Here is a 24409-nt window from a genome sequence, read left to right as displayed (position 1 = left end):
TGCCTGCAATTCCCTAGTACTGTACAGTGGACCAAACAGCTTCTTTAGGAGTCCTTTTTCTTATAAACTCAAGCATTTGATAAACTTATGGCAAAATCCTCCCTTTTAAATTCAAATCAATGGATGGGGGGAAAAGTAGATGATTAACTAACTAAATAGCTAACTAATGGGTTTTAGGACCAGAATCTTATTGGAAGGATTCAGGAAAGAGTTCTTATATATGAAGTTGTACTCAACAATTTCACAATGAGAGTCCAGAGTGATTTTTCAAAACCTCTACATACCACTGTAGTTTTAGAATACATTCTGGTTAGCAGTAATAAAATTTGATAAACATTTTGGAAAGCAATTGGAAACATGTATCAAGAGCCCTAAAAATATTCATGCAACCTGACTCAGCAATTTTACTTCTGAGAATCCATCATTAGGAAATTAAGCAAAATACAAACAAAAATTTTTTTATTACAGAAATATTTACAGAGCCAAAAAGTAGAAAAAATCCCAATGTCTATTAACAAGGAAATGCCAGTAATATATGGTACCAGCGCTCAACTGTCATTACTAAATGTCACAGTTGTAAAGTTTTTAATTCCATGCAAAAATCCTTATGATGAAATGTTAAATAAAAAGAGCAGGGTGCAAAGCAAGTGTGTGTGTTGCCCAACACTGCATATGCATATAAACAGACTTGAAGAAAATATAACAAACTAAATAATATTTACACAATATTTACAAATAGGATTTCTTTCATCTTTATTATACATTTCTACATTTTCTAAATATTCTCCCATTAAACTGTGATCCTCCTAAGAAATTTTATTTTAAAAAATCAAAGAAAAGAGCAAACTCAAACAGATGATAAAAAGTATGCAAAGGTTAAGTCACAGCTATTGCTTCATAATTCTGTACTTATTTTATTAAATACAGAAATAAATGTAGGGGTGAAGGAATATCTCTACTTGATTTTCAGAATCCACTTGAAGCTATCCCCAGGGAATTATAGAAGCTGTGACCAAATCCACTGTTCTCCACATAGACTGAAGAAAATTATCAACACACCTAGAATAGCAAGTCTGTCCAGCATCGAGCGCAGACCATGCTGTCCACCTGAGCTAACGAGCCACAGTATTAACAAAGAAGTTATTGCTTCAGTTCAGTAAACTTTTAACAAGAATCTACTATGCTTATATTAGGCTGGACTTCCCTGCTACTTAGACAGTAGGAAAGAGCAGACATGAGTTCCCCCTCAGTAATCTGTAAGTGAGACAGACCTACACAGGTAACTCAACACAGGTGAGCTAAGGGCAGCAGCTGACGAAATGATGTGGGAATACAGAGAAGAAATTGGCACTCCTTTATGGCAGTGTGTTTTGTCCATACCTAGGCAACTAGGTAAAAACAACCCATTTATTCTGTGAAATATCTTTTTCCCATTTATGGAAACTAATATTCTGCAACCATGAGAATATTATGCTTTTACTATGTTGTGTAATATTTTTCTAACATTTTTATAGGTTTTACAAGGACTTACTTTATCTACATATTCACATGAATCCTCAACAGATTCCTTTTAATAAAGGTGAGAACATGTTCCATGTCACCAACTGAGGGACAAGGACAAGAATACTAAGGCAAGGTTTCCACTGAGTTGTTTTTCTTCTCATTGTTGAATGCCTCTCTGGAAAACAAAGACAGAATGGAAGCCTATTCAAAAGCTTTTTGAATACTTTTCATTTAGGGAACTTTTCTATTGAGGCAATTAGTCTATAAAATCATAAAGCAATTTCTGAGTCTTGATTAAAAAATAAAGCCACAGTTAGGGTCAGTCAGGAAGAATCAGAAGGTTATTCTAAAGCAAACCTACATCTTCCATCTTGAGATTCTGACTTCCTCTGCTCCCTGACAGTCTCCAGCCTTGGAGAGTGTAGAAGGGAGGGAACTTGGGAAAGCTGGTCTTAATCTGTCTAAGGAGCAGGAAAAGAGCAATGAATGCTGTCAAAGATCTAGAGTATCATACTCATGTGTCACCTTCTTTTCCCACTTTCCGCTCCTTTCTCATGAACAAATATATTAACACACACACATATATATACATACACGGAATCTAGAAAGATGGTGCTGATGAACCTGTTAGCAGGGCAGCAGTGGAGAAGCAGACATAGAAAGCAGGCTTACGGACATGGGCGAGGGGGAAGGAGGAGAGGATGGGGTGAATGGAGAGAGTAGCATGGAAGCATATATACTGCCATATGTAAAATAGACAGCCAATGGAAATTTGCTGTATGACTCAGGGAGCTCGAACTGGGGCTCTGTAACAACCTAGAGGCTTGGGGAAGGGTGGAAGGTGGGAGGGAGGTTCGAGAGGGAGGGGGACATATGTATACCTATGGCTAATTCATGTTGATATATGGTGGAAACCAAGCCACTACTGTAAAGCAATTATCATTTCTAAGAATTGAAGATTTTAAAATTTAAAAAATAAATAAATAAATAAATAAATAAGAAAAAATAACTGTCAGTTTAGACACAATGCGATTGAAAAGACTCAGTCTCTTGAGGAGCTGACATTCTAATAAGATAAATCTCAGTTTGGGTAAAAGCCTTGCAGATCTGTACCCACAAGTACAACAGGACACGACATTCTAAGACACCCACATATTTACTGTTCATAACTGTGTCCATGAAGGCTTTTGAAAAGGAAGATAGATCTGGTTTGAGCTGAGGCAAAACATCATGTTTATATTAAGTGGAAGTAAAAATGCTTTATTTAATTCTGGTTGCAAATCAAAGATTCTAAAGGTCTAGCCTTGGTTTCAAGCTAAGCCAATTTCTGTCATTTTAATGATGCACTTTAGGAAATGGGGGGGGGGGGATGGAGTAAAAAGGAGGGCTTTCGTCAGTATAAACACAAGTAAGATTGTGTTGCTTGAACAGGGTTCACTGTGTCAAAATCTGCCCTAAATATTTTAATTCTCTGTGTGTTTGAATGTCTGGGTGGTCTGAGCTCGTAAAGTGGCCTCAGAGAAGACACAGTCCCTCTTCCGTTTCTCAGAGTTGTGAGCAGGAGCTCACTAGCCATGTTGTATAAATGACATAATGGCTAGATAAACCTTAGTGATTCTGCCCAGTAATTACTTTAAAACAGCCCAATTAGCTTTCGTCTCATGTTTAGTTAAAACCATGCCCTTGGAAAGGTCATGTGAAAGACTCAGAAGAAATTAGTAAAGTATTTGATGAAGCCCCAGTTCCCAGAAAGCTACAGAACCTCCAGAACTGAAACCACTCCCTCCTCTCTCGAAACCATGCGTGGAGCTTTATCCACCAAAACATTGCTACCTGGTCAGCCCCAGAGCTAACACAGCACTGTGGAAGGAGGTCTAATGATCAGAAAATCCAAAGAGCAATCACTAAGTCTCTATCATGCCAACAAATATAGCCACCCTTGCCTGAGTCTCACACAACCTCAGAAAGGGCCAAGGATTTTCACATCCTGCCCAGGCACAAGCATCAGCATCAGCCTCTGCAACTGCTTTATCCCTGAGCTCCATTTCCAGCCCAGGACGTCGCTCAGTGCCTTGTTTCTTCACTATCTCTCTGTTCTTCCACATCAGACCCTCCAGAGGGGTCTCTAGGCAAGGAAAGCATGTCCACTCTTCCTCTATGCCTGTTTGATCGTTCCCTCTAGTCTCTCCCATTCTCACCCGTTAATTGCTCTTGTCTATAATGAGTCACCCTCACAAGCCTGAAGGCTTTCTATTCTCTTCAGAAAGATAGGTGCTTTCTTTTATGGTTCTCTTCCCTAGAATTCCATTATCCCATCAGGGACCGGAAGGTAAAACATAAATTCCTAACAGTCCCCATGGTTCCCCTTTGGTAGGATAATATGAGATAAGGTGATAAGCAAGTAGAAACGCAGTTTGCAAAACAATATGGCTGACAGAGGAACTGCAGCAGGTCAGAATCATCTGTAGATGCACGTCTTCAAAATATTTTAACTATAGTCTTAATGGATGATTTCCTTCAGGACTGACTGGTTTGACCTCCTTGCAGTCCAAGGGACTCCAGAGTCTTTTCCAGAACCACAGTTCAAAGGTATCAGTTCTTTGGTGCTCAGTCATTTTTTATTGTCCAGCTCTCACAACCAGACATGACTACTGGAAGAAACATAGCTTTGACTATACAGACCTTTGTTGGCAAAGCAATATCTCTGCTTTTTAATACACTGTCTGGGTTTGTTATAGCTTTCCTTTTAAACAGCAAGTGTCTTTTAATTTCACAGCTACAGTCACTGTCCACAGCGATTCTGGAGCCCAGGAAAATGAAGTCTTTCACTGTTTCCACTGTTTCCGCATATATTTGCCATGAAATGATGGGACCAGATGCCATGATCTTCATTTTTTGAATGTTGAGTTTTAAGCCAGCTTTTTCACTCTCCTTTTTCACCTTCATAACCTTGAATATTCATTGGACGTACTGATGCTGAAGCTCCAACACTTTGCCCACCTGATGCGAAGAGCCGACTCATCGGAAAAGACCCTGACGCTGGGAAAGATTGAAGGCAGGAGGAGAAGGGAACCACAGAGGGCAAGATGATTGGATGGCATCACCAACTCAAAGGACGTGCATTTGAGCAAACTCAGGGAGATAGTGAAGGACAGGGAAGCCTGGTATGCTGCAGTCCACGGAGTAAAAATGAGTCAGACATAACTGAGCCACTGAACAAGTCTTAATGGATAAGTCTAAAGTGAACTTTTCACACTTTTTATACCCCCAGTTAAAACCATTAGAACTCATTAGCACCCAAGGCAAAGAACAGTTAATAAAATAAGTAACTTTGTTTCTACTTCTATTGAAAATGCTAATTATTGACTTAAATTATGCTTCTTTACATACTGCAGTAGGCAAAAAGCATTGTTTGAGCCTTGGTCCCTAGTCTGACCTCAGTAAAATTTTCACCTAACTCTTCTCATGTTCAGAGAACTAGGTTAAAAGCTAAAGGGTAGAATTTGCATGTAGGTGGAAACTCACATCCTACTATTTACTTGAGAAACTAGTGATTCTAATAAAGTTTTATTATCTAATCTATCTTAATCTAATGTTTATCTTTAATTAGAACCATTTGCTAGTGCCTAAATGCAGAATTTGAACAGAAGAGGATACTGAACTTATATTGGCTCCTCTCCTTTTTTCTTTACATTTCCTAGATATTTAATCTTAAGAAATAGTGATTTACCTAACATAGTCTCTTATATCAGAATTATGCCATGCTTGGTCACTTAGTTGTATCTGACTCTTTTGGGACCCCGTGGACTGTAGCCTGCCAGACTCCTCTGTCTATGGGATTTTCCAGGCAAGAATACTGGAGTGGGTTGCCATTTCCTATACGAGGGGATCTTCCCAACCCAAGGGTAGAACCCATGTCTTCTGTGTCTCCTGCATTGGCAGGCAAATTCTTTACCACTGAGCCACATGGGAAGCCCTATATCAGAACTTTGAGGCAACACACAATCATGGAACTAATATATAGCATCCCAACTTTTAGTTAGTACTCCTACTACAAAAAATTTTAATTATACAAAAGCTGTCATTGCTTTGCAATTCCAGTCTTTCCATTGTCCCCACCTCACTTGGGGAGGCTCAAGAGGAAGAGACTATCCTTGGGCTGGATTCCTTCTGGCTTCTGCTTGAAGCTCTATCCAGAGGCACTCCCAGCTTTCTTATCTCTCTGGGGACTCATCCATGGGCTTCTAACTCAAGCCTTTTTAAGACCCTTGGGCAGATTTTCTATCTGGGACAATTTTTCAGTTATTTGCTTATCTTTCCATTTCTTATGAAATCCAAACCTTAACAAAGGTTAAGGACCACTCTTTGGTTTCTTTATCTCGGCATCATCATTTTTCCTCCCTTATTTTCTTCCCTGGAAACAATGACTGTTGTTCTTCATGTTTCTGAAGATTCTCTCTCCTCTGAAAATCTCTAGGATTGAATACTATACCCCCACCATGGAACTTTCTGTAGTTTAACCCCCCCAAACAGTGGACACAACACCAAACCATCAGTCTGCTGTTTCAGGCCAACCAATATGCATACTGGAGATATCCCGACAAGTACACCCTAAATGTCCTGCTGATGTGAGTCCTTGAGGCCAATATGTTAGCTCATACAGTTCAGCCTTTTCTAAGTGGAACATCCCCAGCAAAGGGCATCCCAACCCACACAATCCTGTTACAAGCTCAGTTCTGAATCATGTGCCTTGACCAGTTTTGGTACTCCATCCCAGTGTCTCTGGGTTCTTATAATGACCCTCCTTTCCACCCATGCTCTTACTGATATCCTCTGTCCTCCTTTTGAGCGGATACCCAGCCAGCATCATCTTCCTGGCTCAGCCTGACAATTAGGCTGATTCTTCTTTAGCCACACTTGCTGGGTAATGTCTGTCTTGCTTCTCCTGATAATTTGGGACTTTCCTAAGTCAGTGCCACTTTCTAGGTCCAGTAGCTTTCTCCCTAACATAGCAAATGAAACAAAGTAAGAAAATAAAATAAAGGATTCTGAATTTACAAGAGAACAGTTGGGGTTCTCATATTTAGCACAGTCAGGATCAGGTAATTGGTTGGTTCATTAAATCTTGGTAGGAGCAGAAGTACTGAGCACACCAGAGCTCTAGCTGCTAGAAGCCTTCTAGCTGCTAGGAGGTGGACGATAGCATCCTGTGCAAAGCGAGTGGTGAGTGTCAGGGAAGCTAGTGGGTTTGCTAAGTGGAGGTCAGTTGCTTTAGCAACCTCTACTCCAATCCTCAGTTTCTTTATAACAACCAGCAAGATTTACCTTCTAGCCTAAAAAAAGAAGAGACAAGAAAGAGCAGTGTATGTTGAACAATCAGCTTAACCTGGTGCTATTTCCTGGTAAGGGGAAGAGGCTTCTTCAGAAGCTCTGTCCCACTCACCCATGACCCAGAACACATTCTGAGAATTATCAGTAACCTCAGCTGAGGCTTTTCCCCAAATGCAGAAGACGCTAGCACAAACAATTTCAATTCAAATTTCAAAGTAGATGGAATGTGAATAATAAAAGTCATATCCTACTAGTATCTTGATAGTAGCATTATATGATTGGACCAATTCACAGTGGTAATTGCAACCTGGGACATTATCCATTCAGTATTTGAAATCTTGGAAGAGACCCTACACAGCACAGTCAGGAGGCTTTGAGAGGCTAAAGCCCTCTCTGTTGTTGTTTCAGTGGTGCCAGTCCCAGCATGTTTAAATACTGCTGTTGCTTGCTGGGTGCCAATGTGGTTTCACTAGCAAGTGCGGGCAAGGATATTTTTTAGAAATTGAAAATGATTGCTGCCAAACTGTGAAACCAACTGCTAAATCTATCTACTCCTTTAAAAAAAAAATCCTCTATTCATGTTTAGTGAATCTGTGCAAAGATCCTTCTTGTCACAAACACACTTAACTCAAGGACCTTCCTAAGAAACTCCTGTGGGGAGCTTAAACTACAATCAAAACTTTAAGTGATCCCTCCGCTCCCCTCCCATCATTCACTTCCAACCCTGGCAAGTCAACAAGACGGCTTCTCAGGAGCACATCCAGATGAATTAGAGTCCTTAAGAAGACCTAAGTAAAGGCAGACTTTCTGGGAACAACTGTCAACTGAAGGGCATTTATCACTGAAGATGTTTGCTATGGGGGTTTTGATATTTCACCAAAAGAAAAAAAAAAAAAGAGGGAGAGAAAGAGAGAGAGAAGAAAGGGAGTGAATTTAGACATGCAGAAGGCCAAGTCCACAAGTATTTGTGTGGCTATAAATATTAAAAGTATACATAAATCACGTGCATGGATGTGCTACTCTCTCTTCCCACACCCAGCCCATAACTAGACTACTGATTTCTGGAAAGCTAGGATATTTCTGGGCTTCCCTGGTAGCTCAGCTGGTAAAGAATCCACCTGCAATACAGGAGACCCCAGTTCAGTTCCTGGGTTGGGAAGATACCCTGGAGAAGGGATAGGTTACCCACTCCAGTGTTCTTGGGCTTCCCTGGGGGCTCAGTCGGTAAAGAATCTGCCTGCAATGTGGGAGACCACTCCCGTATTCTTGCCTGAAGAATCCCCATGGACAGAGGAGCCTGGCAGGCTACATTCCATGGGGTCACAGAGTGAAAGAGTCAGACACGACCAAGCGACTAAGCATAGCACATAGCACAGGACATTTTCACCATGCTCAGCCTTCATCAAGACTGTATATAATGCTCTCCACAGGGCAGCTGCTCAGTAAGTACAGTGGGTAAGGGCAGGGGCTCGAGAGATGTCTGCCTGAGGTTCAAATCTTTGCATACAAACCTTAGGCATACAACATACTCTTTCAATTACATCCTTCAGATGAATGTGAAGTGCTTAGAAGAAGTGACTGGCACATAATAAATGCCAAGTAAATCCTGGTGATTATTAACTAACTATGGTCTGCTGTGCTTTATGTGTGAATGACTATATACCCCATGGATTCTTAGGAGGAAAGACTCTAAAATGGAAATAGTTCTCAATTGGTAAAACAGAAACAGATTGTATCTTCAAACTCAGGGACATGGAGTCACTACAATTATGTCCCCAGAAATAACAGATAGATAATACATACCTCCTACAAACTAACCACCAGAGGGGAAGTGCTGTGGAACTGCAGGTATCATCGTGGCCAAATAGAAACTACCTTGGCATAGAGAGTAAGAAATCTAAACTGCAGTCTAAATCTGTCCTGAGCAAGCTGTGTGACTTTGGTATCATCATCGTATCTCTCTAGACCTCAGTGCTTTCACGTATGTAATGAGAAAATTGATCTAGCAGTGTTAGCCAACAGAACATCCTGCTCTGATGGAAACGATCTGCATCTGCACGGTCAGGAATGGTAACCACATGTGACTACTGAGCACTTAAAGCACATAAAATGCACTGAGGACCTGTGTTTTAATTTTCATTTTATTTAATGATAATTAAAGTATTTCCTAAGACCTTTTAGATCAAGTATTTTCAAAGACCTTTTCTGGTTCTACAATTCTGTGATTCATAGAGCTTCTCTAGGTAAAAATGTGGAAAGCAAGTATTATTATAGTGGATCATAAACCTTATTCAGTCTCTAGAGTCTGTTTACTTGGTGGGTAACTAAAAGCAAATATATGAAAAGAAACCATTAAGAAGTACACAGATCTTGAGAAATTAGAAATGGTCCTGCCTGGAGGGAGAGGAGTACTCCAGTGATCCCCCAGTGATATTTTCCAAGTCTTTGATTGTACCCTGGTGGCTCAGAGGTTAAAGCCTCTGCCTGCAATGCAGGAGACCTGGGTTCGATCCCTGGGTTGGGAAGATCCCCTGGAGAAGGGAATGGCAACCCATTCCAGTATTCTTGCCTGGAGAATCCCATGGACGGAGGAGCCTGGTGGGTTATAGTCCATGGGGTCGCAAAGAGTCGGACACGACTGAGTGACTTCACTTTCACTTCACTTCACTTTGATTGTACCAGGTTTGAAATATCTCACCTTCTGAAAAGTAATAACCAATAGCAATTGATGTTTATTGAGTACTGTGGATTAACTCTTTGATTCACAACAATCCTGCAATATAGACATATTAGTATTGTTGATTTACAGAAGAAGAAAGTGAGACACAGAAATGTTAAGTAACTTGTCACAAGGTATCCAGCTACAAAATGAATGGATGAGCCAGGATATGAACTTACACAATTAGCTCCAAAGTCTAAATTTGTAAAGAAAAAGAAAACAAACTTCTTAATGAAGAGTAACACACACAGATACAAAACAGTGCTCAAAGTGTATACTTGACGAATTTTCGCAAAGTGAACACACCCACATCATTTCCAGAAAGTTACCATTATTATGGCTCCATTCAGTCACTGCTCACTCCACCCCAACTGATTTCTAACACCATAGATTAGCAGAGCTTGTACTTTAACCACTGTGTTGTTTATCCCTGAAGACAGTGTTAGAAGATCATATCCTTGTAACCAAGAGAAACAAACACATACAGCAAGAGAAACAGCTATTAATGATCTCAAATCCATCAGTAATCAAAAGGGGACAGTTCATAGATGGAGTTGCTCATTCACTCAGTACACATTTATTAAGCACCTACTATATGACAACCATTGTGCTAAGCACTGGGTTGTCAGCTCTGGTCAAAATAGACAGGGTTTCTGCCTCATACAATATCTACTTCTTGATCCAGCTCATTAATCAATAGGTGGCTCAGAGTGGAGGAGCCTTACTCAGCGGTCTTGGAGGTGGCCAACAGGCTTGGTGGCAGTGCCAAGGGTAGTGCCATCACCCCAGAGAAGAGTTGCCCTGACTTTGGTCCCTGTAATTTTAGCAGAATGCCCTTCGAGCTTCCTGGAATTTTGGAAAGGTGACAACTGGAGCTTATTGCATGAGTTTCCACTAAAAATAACTTTATAAACAATTTCTAAATACTGTCTTTATAAGCAAAAACTTAAGAAAAGTCCACAGGCTTAATGTTACCAGAGAGATTACAACACGAGAAGGGAGATGTGGGAATACTGTGTGGATGAGGCAAAAAAAAAAAAAAAAAGGCCACCAGGGAACTCCACCCCAGCTGATGAGGAATGATTGCTCTCTGCCGACAGGCAACTGAGCAACTCTCGCTAATATTTTCCAAAGCAACAAAGATGCTGATGCAACACACTGAAGAGTCCAGGGATATTTCCGACAAACATATCCTAAACCAAAACAACAGCAACAACAACAGCTTCTATATGCTGCTAGGAGTTGAGCTGCTTCAGTCAGTGTGACTTCAGCATATCTTAACTGTGCCTGGCCTCAGTTCAGCAACTGTTCTCTGGCTCAGGGAGACTGTACATGCAATTCAAGTCTTAAACACACTCAAGTCTTGCTTTTTCCAAAGCCCTCTTGATCTTCCCCTTGAAATGTATAGGCTAACATGACCCTCGGGAATTGTGCAAACCTACCAACACACCACGAGGTCAGTTGTTTAGATATTGCTGGGTTCTCTTAATGCTGAGAAAATAGCATGGGAGCCCCGCAGGAACAGTGCCATCACTGTGTTTTTCTTATTCAGCCTCAGTTCTCACACTAGCTGGAGCTCTTGCGTCTACTGTACAATGAAAACATACTGTGGGAACAACTGAAATCGCATCTCAGGGGAGGGGAAGGGATGCGTTATCTCCTGTTACCCAAGTCCGTGCTGTCCAACCAGTCTCACCCACCCTCTTGTCAAATCACATAGCTAATGGAGCATGACTGGCCCCGAGGGCCCCACTCTATTTATTGTACACAGTGAATGCAAGTAAGCAGTAAACAGGACTTCCAACCACAGAAAGTTATTGGGGCTGTACAGAGCGCTCACAGGGAAACCCAAGTCCGGAGAGGGCAGCTGGTATGCAGCGAACTGGAAGAGTGGCCCCAGGTCTTTCCTACAAATGAGTGGCAGGGAGACTCCCAAGAGCTTTGCAGTGCCAACAAGGAGCAGTCAGGCTTAAGCAAGAAACTCTTCATGGCTCAGGAAGTTCTAACCTGATGGAAAGTCTGAACAAGAGAAAAGTCATCCTTTCAAAATGAAATGGTTTGGACATCTAAATCCTTACTCCCAAACTTTCCTTGCATGGAGACCTTAGCTTGAATACAGTGGGACCTGGCAATATTCCTGCTCTGGTCTCATGCCTTTGACAAACCATAGTGTGAAAACTGATGCTTCATTTTAGACTATATGAAGCACACTGAAAGCCACTTTGTAAAAAGCTAAGGTCTGTGCAATGAACTGTTCCCTGGGTCCCTTGCACTAAGGGCCAGTTAAGTTTCTGGAGCCAATAAATGATCATTTCTGCCCCTGTGGTTGAGGGACAGAACTGCAAGGCATATTCTCTTGGTTTTCTCTTCCTATGGCCAAGGTCTCTCTGCCCTGTACCCTGGTTTTTTTCTCAAGGGATTGGAGTTAGATTCTTTCATTTATTCATTTATCTACTCAGCATATATTTACTAAATACCTAGTATGTGTCAGGCACTATTTTAGGTGCTGAGGATACAGTAATACAAAAGGCAGCCACCCCCTTCATGGAGCTTACAGTCTAATAAGATAGAAAGATGAAAGACAAACAAGTAAGCAGATGCATCATTTAATATCAGGCAGCAATAAGCAACACAGAGAAGAATAAACCAAGCTAAAGAGATGGAAAGTCATTATAGTTAGGGTGGTCAAAGAAAGCCCATCTCAGCAAATGGCATTTGAGCCAAGACTTAATGATATGTGAAAGCCACATGGACACCTAGGAGAAAAACTGGTTCAGGGGTAGAGTGGTAATAGAAATAGAAAGTGCAAAAGCTAGAAGGAGGCAACATGCTTGGCATGCAGGAAGAACAACAAGCGGATCAGTGTGACTGGACTCTAAGAAGCAAGGGGAACGTAATAAAAGGTGATATCAGAGAGGAAGATAAGTGCCTTATCATGTAAGAACTTTGCATTTCATTCTAGGGGGATGGGAAATCGTTTGAACACAGATGAGATATGATCTTTATTGCTAAACTTTGTGACTCTCACTGGCCCCACTCAATCACAGAGTAGGACTGAGAACCAAAGTTCAAGCTGGAGAATAGACAGCCAATAACATGTAGGAAAAGACATAATGGCTACAGCAATTCCAACAGGTCAAGGCTCAGATGTGACAGCAAGAGCAGGAGGATTCTCTAATACAATTTCCTATCCTCTGCCCCTTCTCTTTGGGAGGTCCCCATTGCTGCTGCTGGGATATGAAGAAATGTTGGGAAACACCCACTCATCCTTTAAGAGTCAACTTAAACCCTATCTCTTCTGTGAAGGACAGACTGTGTTTCTGTTAACATGGATCACACTGAAATATAAAGAGGTGATCATGGGTAAGAATAAATACTCCAGACTTAGTGGTAATAGGCTAATTTCAATGTACGTTGCTCTTGCTTGTTGGAGTGGGGAAGATACCACACACCAGTGGTGGAAAAGGTAGGTCACTCTGAAGGGAGTACATGCTTCTATGTCATTCATCAGGGAGTAAGCAACTCCTGGGGTAAGAAGCAGCAAACCCAAGGGCAAAGGGATTTTTTAGGGACTGAGGAAACTGGGCTAGACTCTCAAGCACAGAGAGGCCTAACCTAGCTCCACTAGATAGGACCAAGCTGACACTGGCCACTGGGGTCAGTCAGGGAGTTGACCCAGGAAGAAAATGTGCACCTGGGTTTCTGTACGAGTTCTGTCCCTGTTTAGAGTGAAATTAGTGGAAGGAATAAAGTTTCTGCTCTTCAGAGGTGAGGACTGCAGGGAGGGTTGCTCTATCAATGAGCAAGGCACAGAGAAAACAGAAGTGAAGTGAAGTCGCTCAGTCGTGTCCGACTCTTTGCAACCCCATGGATTGTAGCCTACCAGGATCCTCCATCCATGGGATTTTCCAGTCAAGAATACTGGAGTCCGTTGCCATTTCCTTCTCCAGGAGGTCTTCCCAACCCAGGGATTGAACCTGGGTCTCCCACATTGTAGGCAGACGCTTTACTGTCTGAGCCACCAAGGAAACTGACTATTTTGTGTCCCTGGTGGCTCAAGTGAATGGCTACTTGTTTCAAGGTTGGTTGTGAGCACAGAATGTGGCCCATTTCTTGGATACATAGCTCCAATCCAACATCCACAAATTTCTTCTATGTATCAAAACGAAGTTCTAAATTTATTAGAAAGACGTGAGAGCGTTCCATACAATGTAACCCTTCTGAAACAGGAAATACTCTGGAGATACTTGGGCATTTTAGGGGAAAGAAAATGCTGGGGAAGTCTGGACTTCCCACTTTGGTAGACAAATGGAAGTTTAGGGTTGTTCAGTGTAAGGCCACTGGTGTAATATTAGCAGCACCTAACACCAGCAAGGCTGATCTCATACATTATTTAAGCTTTGGCTGCTTTGCCTCATTCCTCAAGAACAGAGAAGCCACGTTATCCACCTTTTTTCTCCTGCAATGAGCAAGGTGACTGGCATGTAGGAGATGTTCAGCAGATGTACAATAAACAAATAGATGAATGAATGAATGATGAAGGGGAATTGAGATGGCAGGCACTGGTGGGGAGGGGTGGAGAAGGAGAAAGCCAGGCAGAATTCACCATATGGGAAGGCATGTGTTCAGACCAAATAGTTGTGTGCTTTCCAATACTTTCAACTCTATAAAGGCAGATGCTTCACATGTAAAATCATATGCCAACTTTGATCTTCCAAGATAGGTCTTTCTACCTTGTCAATAAAGGAAGTGCTTGCCAACCTGCTCTACCACTACAGAAACACAGTGGACAGTCACACACCAAAGAATGGACGGTTTCACTGAATAAGTATGTTAAATAAAGGAGCTACCTGCATTATAGACAGTCCACTCAGGAAGAGGACAGCAATCATAGCCTAACATATGTGATCTGCTGCAATGTCCAAATTGAGGTTAAAACCTAAGAAGCTGTTGTGTAAGATCAAAGTTGTTAAAATTCCAGAAAAGCAACTAAATTCTGAATTTGCCATTGACTCCATCCAGCAGCTAAAAAGATCATAATTACTATTTTGATAGCTGGTGGGAGCACTGAATTTTTATTTAAGAGATATGAGTTTGAGTCCTGACTCTGCCATCATTTGATTGTATGAAACTGGCCAAGTCATTTACCACTCAGAAATTCAGTATCCTCATCTGTAAAAGGGAGATAATAATAGTCAGATTACAGTGTTACTATAAACATTAAATAATGTGTGAAATAACCTCACGATGTACTGAACATAACATGAAAATAAGTCATTTTGTAATATATTTTTGTTACTAGAATTATAATGAGATAAACCATTATACTTATGTATAACTTATTTACTTAATTTTTGTTACTGAAGAATGTAGCCAAGGAGAAACATTGAACTTTACACAGGTATGTGTATTCTAGTCAACATATTATATATGACAGTTCTTGAGGTGTTTTCTTTAAATGTCACTAATCAAAGTTATGGCAAATGAAGAGGTCCCTGGGGGAAACATGAAAACTACTAGAGTGAAGAGTAGTTTTATAATTTATTATCTTTCACATTTTGTTTTCCAAATCCACCTCAAAATGTTTGCATCTTATGGTCATTCAGACTTTGTAAAATATGGCCAGAAGGAAAGACCCTTCCAGGCATGACAAGGTCAGAAACTATAAATATAAAGATGGATAGAGTTGATGACATAAAAATTCTAAATGTTAACAGAACAAGAAACCAAGCAACAAAATTAAGATTTTGTTGAATTAAGTTGAAAGATTAAATACTGGGGTAAAATGCAGCATATGGAAAAGAGAAAGTAGTAAATTCCTGCATTTATAACAATTTTAATTAAAGAATTTTAACAATACGATGGAGGAGAAGAAACACAAACGAGCAATAAGCAAGAATGCCTAATTTGCCTAGTAATTAAAGGAGTGCAAACTAAAGCAAGATGCTATTTTTTGCTTATCAGATGGGCAAAGGTTTAAAAGAATGCTAGTGCTCATTGCTGGTTAGGGTGTAGGAAGTGGGCACACTCATTAACTGTTGGTGGGAATTAATTTTGGTACAGCCTTTCTGGAAGGCAATTTGGCAAGGCTTATAAAAATCTAAAATACACAAACTCTTTGACCCAACTCTTTCACATCAAGAAATCATGAGATAAACACACAGGATGTCCTGGAGTTATTACAGAAAATTGGAAGCAACTTAAATATCCAGGGGATTATTTTTAATAAATAATGGAATATATGTACGGCAGGATATCAAAACCAGTGATGTTGACCTAGTCATCGATGTGAAAAGATGTCCATAACTAACAGATGAACCATGTTACAAAACAGTAAAAACTATCAATCAGGTTACTGCCAATGGGTGGGATTATGGGTGATATTTATTTTCTATCATTTTCTCAACTGCTCTATTCATGTTTTTATATATCAAGCATGTAACAACTACTTTTTCATTAAAAGAGATAAAATCTATTTCTGAAATATCTTTTTAAAGTAATATAGCTATTCGCACAATACTTGTTTTGGGGCTTCCCTGGTAGTTCAGCTGGTAAAGAATCCACCTGCACTTCAGGAGATCTATTCTCACAATACTCATTTCACATCACAATATTTTAAGTATAACTTTCTTTTTCTTAGTAGGTTTCAAATGAGATATATTTGAGACAATACAATACACTCTCAGTGAAGTGAAGTGAAGTGAAAGTCACTTAGTCGTGTCTAACTCTTTGCAACCCTGCGGACTATACAGTTCATGGAATTCTCCAGGTCAAAATACTGGAGTGGGTAGCCTTTCTCTTCTCCAGGGGATCCTCCCAACCCAGGGATCAAACCCAGGTCTCCCACATTGCAGGCAGATTCTTTACCAGCTGAGCCACAAGGGAAGCCCCAGAATACTGGAGTGGGTAGCCTATCCCTTCTCCTGTGGATCTTCCCAACCCAGGAATCAAACCAGGGTCTCCTGCACTGCACGCGGATTCTACACCAACTGAGCTATCAGGGAAGCCCAATGTGCTCTCAGATAGAACTTAATTTGTTTTCATCCTCACAATCTGATACACTGTCATAAAAGCTAAAGTAACGGATCATCTTCTTTCCCCAATCCTTCTCTAGGGATTTTTGCCTGCTTTCCTACTTTTCTACTGCTAAGACAAATCACAGCTCCAAATCAAAGAACACAACTGTATGGAATATGCTTTTCACACAATGCTGCTGGTCTCTTCTCTGCCTTCTGCCTGCCTATCTCCAAGGTGACCACAGGCTCAGGTTTGGAGTTTCTCAAAAACAGCAGTATAGTTCCACTTGAAAAAGCAGTCAGGTCAGTGGAAAATGTACTCAGGATGAAAGAGATCAGCTCATATAGCAAACAGAGCATATCATTTAAGCATTTGGGTTCTAGAATAAGACTACACAGATTTAAATTCTGACTTACTAGCTTTGTAATTTTGGCAAATTACTCTAAGGCTTCGTTTCCCCATCTATAAAATTAGCACATGAATCTCTTCTTCATAGGATTATTATGAAACTCAAAAGAGAAATCACAGCCAAAACACTTGGTGCCTCACATGTAGTTAACACTCAGGAACGGTAGTCATTAAAATTATCATTTGTCTTAAATATCTGTTGTTGTGCAATTATTCTAGTTTCTGTAGGCCAGGAATATGGGGGAGGCTTACCTAAGTCCTCTGGCTCTGGGTCTCACACAAGACTGCAGTCAAGGTGTCAGTTGGAACTATAGTCATCCCACAGGTAAATGGGGGAAAGTGAAAGTGAAGTCGTTCAGTCGTGTCCAACTCTTTGCGACCCCATGGACTGTAGCCTACCAGGCTCCTCTGTCCATGGGATTCTCCAAGCAATAATACTGGAGTGGATTGCCATTTCCTTCTCCAGGGGATCTTCCTGACCCAGGGATCGAACCTGGGTCTCCCTCATTGTAGACAGACGCTTAACCGTCTGAGCCACCAGGGAAGTCCAAATGGGGGAAGGATCCACTTTTACTGAATTGGCAGGATTCAGTTCCTCATGGGCTACTGGGTTTAAGGCTTTAGTTTCTCGGTGAGGTGGGTCCTCAGTTGTCAGAATATGGCAGCTTGCTTCATCAGAATGAGCAGGTCAGAGAGAAGATGGGGTGACAGAATGAGGGACTGTCACAGTTTTTGATTACTCAGTCTTGGATGTGACTGCCTTTCCCTTTTGCCACATTCGGTCCCTTAGAAATAAGTCACTGGGTTCAGCCTACACATAAGGGGAAGTGATTGCACAGGGGAGTAAATAACAAGGAGACAGAGATCAGTTAGGGCCATTTCAGAAAATGCCTACCACATCAGTGTACAAGCTTTTCCAGGAAAATACTAACTTCTGAGATCTATATTGTGTGACTTCTGTAAACTTCTGTAAACCCAGATGAATTGCAAAGTGTCCAACCTGAGTAAATGGATCAAACATAGAACTATTATCTATGTTTATATGATGATGTGGTAGTTCAAGAGAGTTCCCACAGTGAAGGAAAGGTGGGTGCTATAGAGGTCCTCTTCGGTATTTTTGTTACAAAAACAATGGGAATTTTGTTTGTTTGCTTGTTTGTTTTCCAAATACAACCCAACTCTCCACCCTGTAAGATACTCTGTAACCAATTTTTAAAGATATTAGATACTACCTCCGCAATTGGGATCATTTTCTTCTTAGTGCAAAAACTGGTGACCCCACATTCAGGATCCACTTAAATCACATTCTGCCTCTTACTGTCTTCTGGTTTCTAATGGTTCTGGGGCTTTTTTTTAATCTTCATAATATGCCCCAGGTTGGGCATACTCCCATTTTCTTCAGTCCTCAAAGCACCAGAATGATTTTATTTGATTCAAAGAGCAATTTAGTTCTCTGTGAATCTTTTGATTCTCTTTCCAGATTATGTTTGGAAAGATTATATTTGATTCTCTTTCCAGAAAAAAATCCACAACGTTTTTTTTTAAAAGCAATTCTCTCCCTAAAAAGAATTCCATCTTCTGAATAAAGCAGCCAGTTTGTTAAATCGTGTAATGTCTCACTACACAAATTATATTTCATTATTAAATTAATATTCAAAGGTTATCAACTGACTTTACCACAGAAACTCTGAAGGCCAGAAGGGCATGTCATGATACCTTTAATGTGATTTTTTTTTAAAAATGGTTAAAACAAACTACAAACAAAAATACTCTACCTGGCATGGCTTTCATTCAGATTAGATAGATCAAAAGTTTTACAAACGAGCAAAAGCTAAAAAAGTTCAACACCACCAAGCCAGCTTTACAAGAAATGTTAAAGGAATTTCTCTACATGAAAAAGAAAAAGCCACAACTAGAATCATGAAAATTACAGAAAGAAGCAGCTCATTGGTAAAGGCAAAGATACATGAGAGGTAATAAAGTAAACATGTATGGCTATACACAGAGTTAGTAGGAAGATTAAAACAATAGTAGTAAAATCACCTATATCTTCAATAAGTAGTTAAGGGATACACAAAACAAAGATGAAAATATGATGTAAAGACTAGTAATCTTGGGAGGAGAGGAGTAAAAATGCAGCGTTGTTAAAATGTGTTCAAAATTTAAAAATGAGCAACTTAAAATAGTCTCTCTCCCTCTTTCTCTCTTTCTATATATATCCATATATATATAGGGATTACTATTTTTTAAATGTCATGGTAACCAAAAGCCAAAAATCTTTAAGAGATACACCAAAAAAAAGTGAAAGAAATTCAAGCATAACACTAAAGACAGCTAAAAAAGAGGAAGAAACAAAAAAGAATTATAAATAAACCTAAAAACAATTTACAAAATGTCAGTAAGTTTATACCTATTAATAATTTCTTAAATAAACTAAATTCTCCAATCAAAAGAAACAGAATGACTGAATGGAAATAAAAGTAAGACTCATATCAGTTCAGCTCAGTTCAGTCACTCAGTCATGTCCCAACTCTTTTGCGACCCCATGGACTGCAGCACGGCAGGGCTCCCTGTCCATTGCCAACTCCCAGCGTTCAGAGTTCACTCAAACTCATGTCCAATGAGTTGGTGATGCCATCCAGCCATCTCATTCTTTGTCGTCCCCTTCTCCTCCTGCCTTCAATCTTTCCCAGCATCAGTGTCTTTTCAAATGAGTCAGTTCGTCACATCAGGTGGTCAAGGTATTGGAGTTTCAGCTTCAGCATCAGTCCTTCCAATGAATATTCAGGACTGATTTCCTTTAGGACCCATATGTGAAAGTGAAAGTCGCTCAGTTGTGTCCGACTCTTTGTGACCCCATGGACTAGACAGACAGTCTACGGAATTCTCCAGGCCGGAATACTGGAGTGGGTAACGTTTCCCTTCTCCACGGGATCTTCTGAATCCAGGGGTCAAACCCAGGTCTCCTGCATTGTGGGCAGATTCTTTACCAGTGCAGTCTACAAGAGACTCTCTTCAGATCTAGACACATATGCAGACTAAAAGTGAGGGGATGGAAGAAATTATTCCACGTGAATAGAATCCAAAAGAAAGGAAGGGTAGCAATACTTAGAGCACACAAAACAGACTTTAAGACAAAGACTATAACAACAGGCAAAGAACATTACATGCCAATAAAGGGATAAATTCAAGAAGAAGGTGTAACACTTGTATTGCTGTGTGTGTGTGTGTGTGTGCATACACACACACCAAACATAGGAACACAAATACATAAAGCAAATATTAACAGACATAAAGGGAGAAATTAACACAATAACAGTAGGGGACATCAACACCTCACTTATATCAATAGACAGACCATCCAGACAGAAAATCAATTAGGTTTCAATGACACATTAGACCAAATATACTTAATACATATGCATAGCACATTACATCCAAAGGCAGCAGAATACACATTCTTTTGAAGTGTACATGGAATATTCTCCAGATAGATCATATTGTAGGCCAGAAAACAAATCTCAGCAAATTTAAGAAAACTGAAATAAAATCAAGCTTCTTTTTCTTGCCACAATGCTATGAAGTTAGAAATCAAAAGGGAAAAAAGTGCAAAAACACATGGAGGTTAAACAACTTTCTATTAAAATCTAATGGATCACTGAAGAATTTTTGTTTCGATCTGGAGACATGAAAATGAAAACACAACTCAAAATCTAGAAGATAAAGTTAAAACAGTTCTAAGAGGAAAGTTCATTACAATAGAAGCCTACTTCAGGACATAAGGAAAATCTCAAACAAACAACTTAAATTTACACCTAAAAAAAGAAAAGAAAGAATGAAGAATTACCAAAGTTAATAGAAGAAAAGAAATCATAAAGATTAAAGCATAAATAAATAGAGACTTAAAATTATCAAAAGGATCAATGAAACTAAAACCTGGTTCTTTAAAAAGATTTTAAAAAACATTGATAAACCTTTAGCCAGTCTCATCAAGAAAAAGAGAAGGCCGAAATCAACAAATTCAGAAATAAAATGGGGAAGTTACAACTAACACCAAGGAATATAAAAGATCATATGAGATTACTATGAATAACATATCACAATAAAATGGGCAACCTAGAAGAAATGGACACATTCTTAGAAACATACCATCTCCTAAGACTGAATCAGAAAGAAATAAAAAATATGAACAGAGCAATTACCAGTAATGAAGCTGAATCAGTAATTTAAAAACCCTCAACAAATAAAAGTCCAGGGCCAGCTGGTTTCACAAGTGAATTCTATCAAACATTTAGAGAAGAGTTAACACCTATCCTTCTCAAACTATTTCCAAAAATCACAGAGGTAAGAATGCTTCCAAACTCTTTCTGTAAGACCAGCAGCATCCTGACATAAAAAACAAAGATACTAGGAAAAATAAAATTACAGACCAATAATACTACTGATGAACAAAGATATAAAAATTCTCAACAAAATATTAGCAAACCAAATTCAACAATACATTAAAAGAATCATATACCATAATCAAGTGGGATTTATTCCAGTGATGCAAGAATGGTTCAGTTCAGTTCAGTTCAGTCATTCAGTCGTGTCTGTCTCTTTGCGACCCCATGAATCGCAGCACGCCAGGCCTCCCTGTCCATCGCCAACTCCCGGAGTTCACTCAGACTCACGTTCATTGAGTCAGTCATACCATCCAGCCATCTCATTCTGGGTCGTCCCCTTCTCCTCCTGCCCTCAATCCCTCCCAGCATCAGAGTCTTTTCCAATGAGTCAACTCTTCGCATGAGGTGGCCAAAGTACTGGAGTTTCAGCTTGAGCATCATTCCTTCCAAAGAAATCCCAGGGCTGATCTCCTTCAGAATGGACTGGTTGGATCTCCTTGCAGTCCAAGGGACTCTCAAGAGTCTTCTCCAACACCACAGTTCAAAAGCATCAATTCTTCGGCGCTCAGCTTTCTTCACAGTCCAACTCTCACATCCATACATGACTACTGGAAAAATAGTCACAAATCAATCAATGTCATACATCACATTAACAAACTGAGGAATAAAAATCTTATGATCATCCCAATAGAAGCAGAAAAACTTTTGACAAAATTCGACATCCATTTATGATAAACACTCTCCAGAAAGTGGGTATAGAGGGAACATATCTCAACATAATAAAGGCCATATATGATAATCCTACAGATTATCATAATACAGATTAATAACATCACACTCAACGGTGAAAAGCTGAAAGCATTTCCTCTAACATTAGGAATGAGACAAAGATACCCCCTTTCACTACTTTTATTCAGCACAGTATTGGAAGTTCCAGTCGTAACAGTTACACAAGAAAAAGAAACAAAAGGAATCCAAGTTGGAAAGGAAAAAGTAAAACTGTCACTGCCTGCATGTGACATGATACTATATACAATATCCTCAAGACAGCACCAGAACGCATGTAAGAATTAAAGATTTTAAAATTAAAATAAAATAAAATAAAATAAAATAAAATGCTTTAAACATGAAAAAAAAATAAAGTTAAATTAAAAAAAAAAGAGCAACAGAAAACTACTAGAGTTCATCAATGAATTAGGTAAAGTCACAGAATACAAAATTAATATACAGAAATGTATTGGCATTTCTATACACTAATGATGAGCTATCAGAAAGAGAAGTTAAGAAAGTAATCCCATTTACCATGGCATGAAAAAAAATAAAATATCTAGGAATAAATCTAAGGAAGTAATTTAAAAAACTGGACCCAGAAAACTATAAGACATTGATGGAAGAAACTGAAGATGACACAGACACTTGGGAAATTTTACCATGTTCATGGATTAGAAGAATTAATATTGTTTAAATGACCATACTGGAGAGGGCAATGGCAACACGCTCCAGTACTCTCGCCTGGAAAATCCCATGGATGGAGGAGCCTGGTAGGTTGCAATCCATGGGGTCGCTAAGAGTCGGACACGACTGAGCAAATTCACTTTCACTTTTCACTTTCATGCATTGGAGAAGGAAATGGCAACCCACTCCACTGTTCTTGCCTGGGGAATCCCCAGGACGGGGGAGCCTGGTGGGCTGCTGTCTATGAGGTAACACAGAGTTGGACACAACTGAAGCAACTTAGCAGCAGCAGCAGACCATACTACCCAACAAAATCTACAGATTCAATGCAATCTTATCCTTTTCATTATAGGGGACTGGAATGCAAAAGTAGGAAGTCAAGAAACACCTGGGGTAACAGGCAAATTTGGCCTTGGAATACGGAATGAAGCAGGGCAAAGCCTAATAGAGTTTTGCCAAGAGAACGCGCTGGTCATAGCAAACACCTTCTTCCAACCACACAAGAGAAGACTCTATACATGGACATCACCAGCTGGTCAACACCAAAATCAGATTGATTATATCCTTTGCAGCCAAAGATGGAGAAGCTCTATGCAGTCAGCAAAAACAAGACCAGGAGCTGACCGTGGCTCAGATCATGAACTCCTTATTGCCAAATTCAAACTTAAATTGAAGAAAGTGGGGAAAACCACTAGACCATTCAGGTATGACCTAAATCAAATCCCTTATGATTATACAGTGGAAATGAGAAATAGATTTAAGGGACTAGATCTGATAGATTGAGTGCCTGATGAACTATGGACGGAGGTTCATGATGTTGTACAGGAGACAGGGATCAAGATCATCCCTATGGAAAAGAAATGCAAAAAAGCAAAAGGGCTGTCTGTGCAGGTCTTACAAATAGCTGTGAAAAGAAGAGAAGCGAAAAGCAAAGGAGAAAAGAAAAGATATTCCCATTTGAATGCAGAGTTTCAAAGAATAGCAAGGAGACATAAGAAAGCCTTCCTCAGCGATCAATGCAAGGAAATAGAGGAAAACAACAGAATGGGGAAGACTAGATTTCTTCAAGAAAATTAGAGATACCAAACAGCTTATACAAATGGATATAAAAAATTTTTAAATGGGCATAAAATCAGGCACATGAAAAGATGATTCATGATGTTGAGCATCAGAGAAATAAAAATTAATACTACAATGAGATATCACCTCACATCTGTCAGAATGACCATCATAAAAATGATCACAAATAATAAATATTAATGAGAATGTAGAGACTGAGAATGTGCAGAAAACAGAACCCTTATACAGTGCTGATGGGAATGTAAATTGGTATCCAGTATGAAAAACAGTATGGAGGTTTCTCAAAAAAACTAAAAATAGAACTACCATATGATCCAGCAATTCCACTCCTGGGTGTATATTTGAAGAAAACAAAAATGCTAATTTGAAAAGATATATGCACCCCAATGTTCAAAGCAGTATTATTTACAATAGCCAAGATATTGAATCAACCTAAATGTCCATCAACAGGTGAGTAGATAAAGAAGAGGTGGCATATATATGTGTGTGTAAGTAAATAAGTATTAGTTGC

At 39.7% G+C, this 24409-nt stretch overlaps 1 long non-coding RNA gene across 2 annotated transcripts in view; it reads right to left on the bottom strand.

The window, feature by feature from the left end:
• Window positions 1–442: 442 nt before the first annotated feature.
• The window catches only part of LOC121816805 (uncharacterized), a 60405-nt gene continuing 36438 nt past the window's right edge, over window positions 443–24409 (bottom strand). For both annotated transcript variants that reach the window (XR_009596715.1, XR_006056513.2), the window contains exon 2: window positions 443–21971. This is a non-coding gene — a long non-coding RNA (uncharacterized LOC121816805). The remainder of the gene's footprint in view (window positions 21972–24409) is intronic.

This window comes from Ovis aries, chromosome 16 (assembly GCF_016772045.2).
Source record: "Ovis aries strain OAR_USU_Benz2616 breed Rambouillet chromosome 16, ARS-UI_Ramb_v3.0, whole genome shotgun sequence".
In the NCBI taxonomy this organism is placed as follows: Eukaryota; Metazoa; Chordata; class Mammalia; order Artiodactyla; family Bovidae; genus Ovis; species Ovis aries.
Note: the sequence above shows the minus strand (reverse complement) of the source record. Positions and strands in the feature narration are given on the sequence as shown.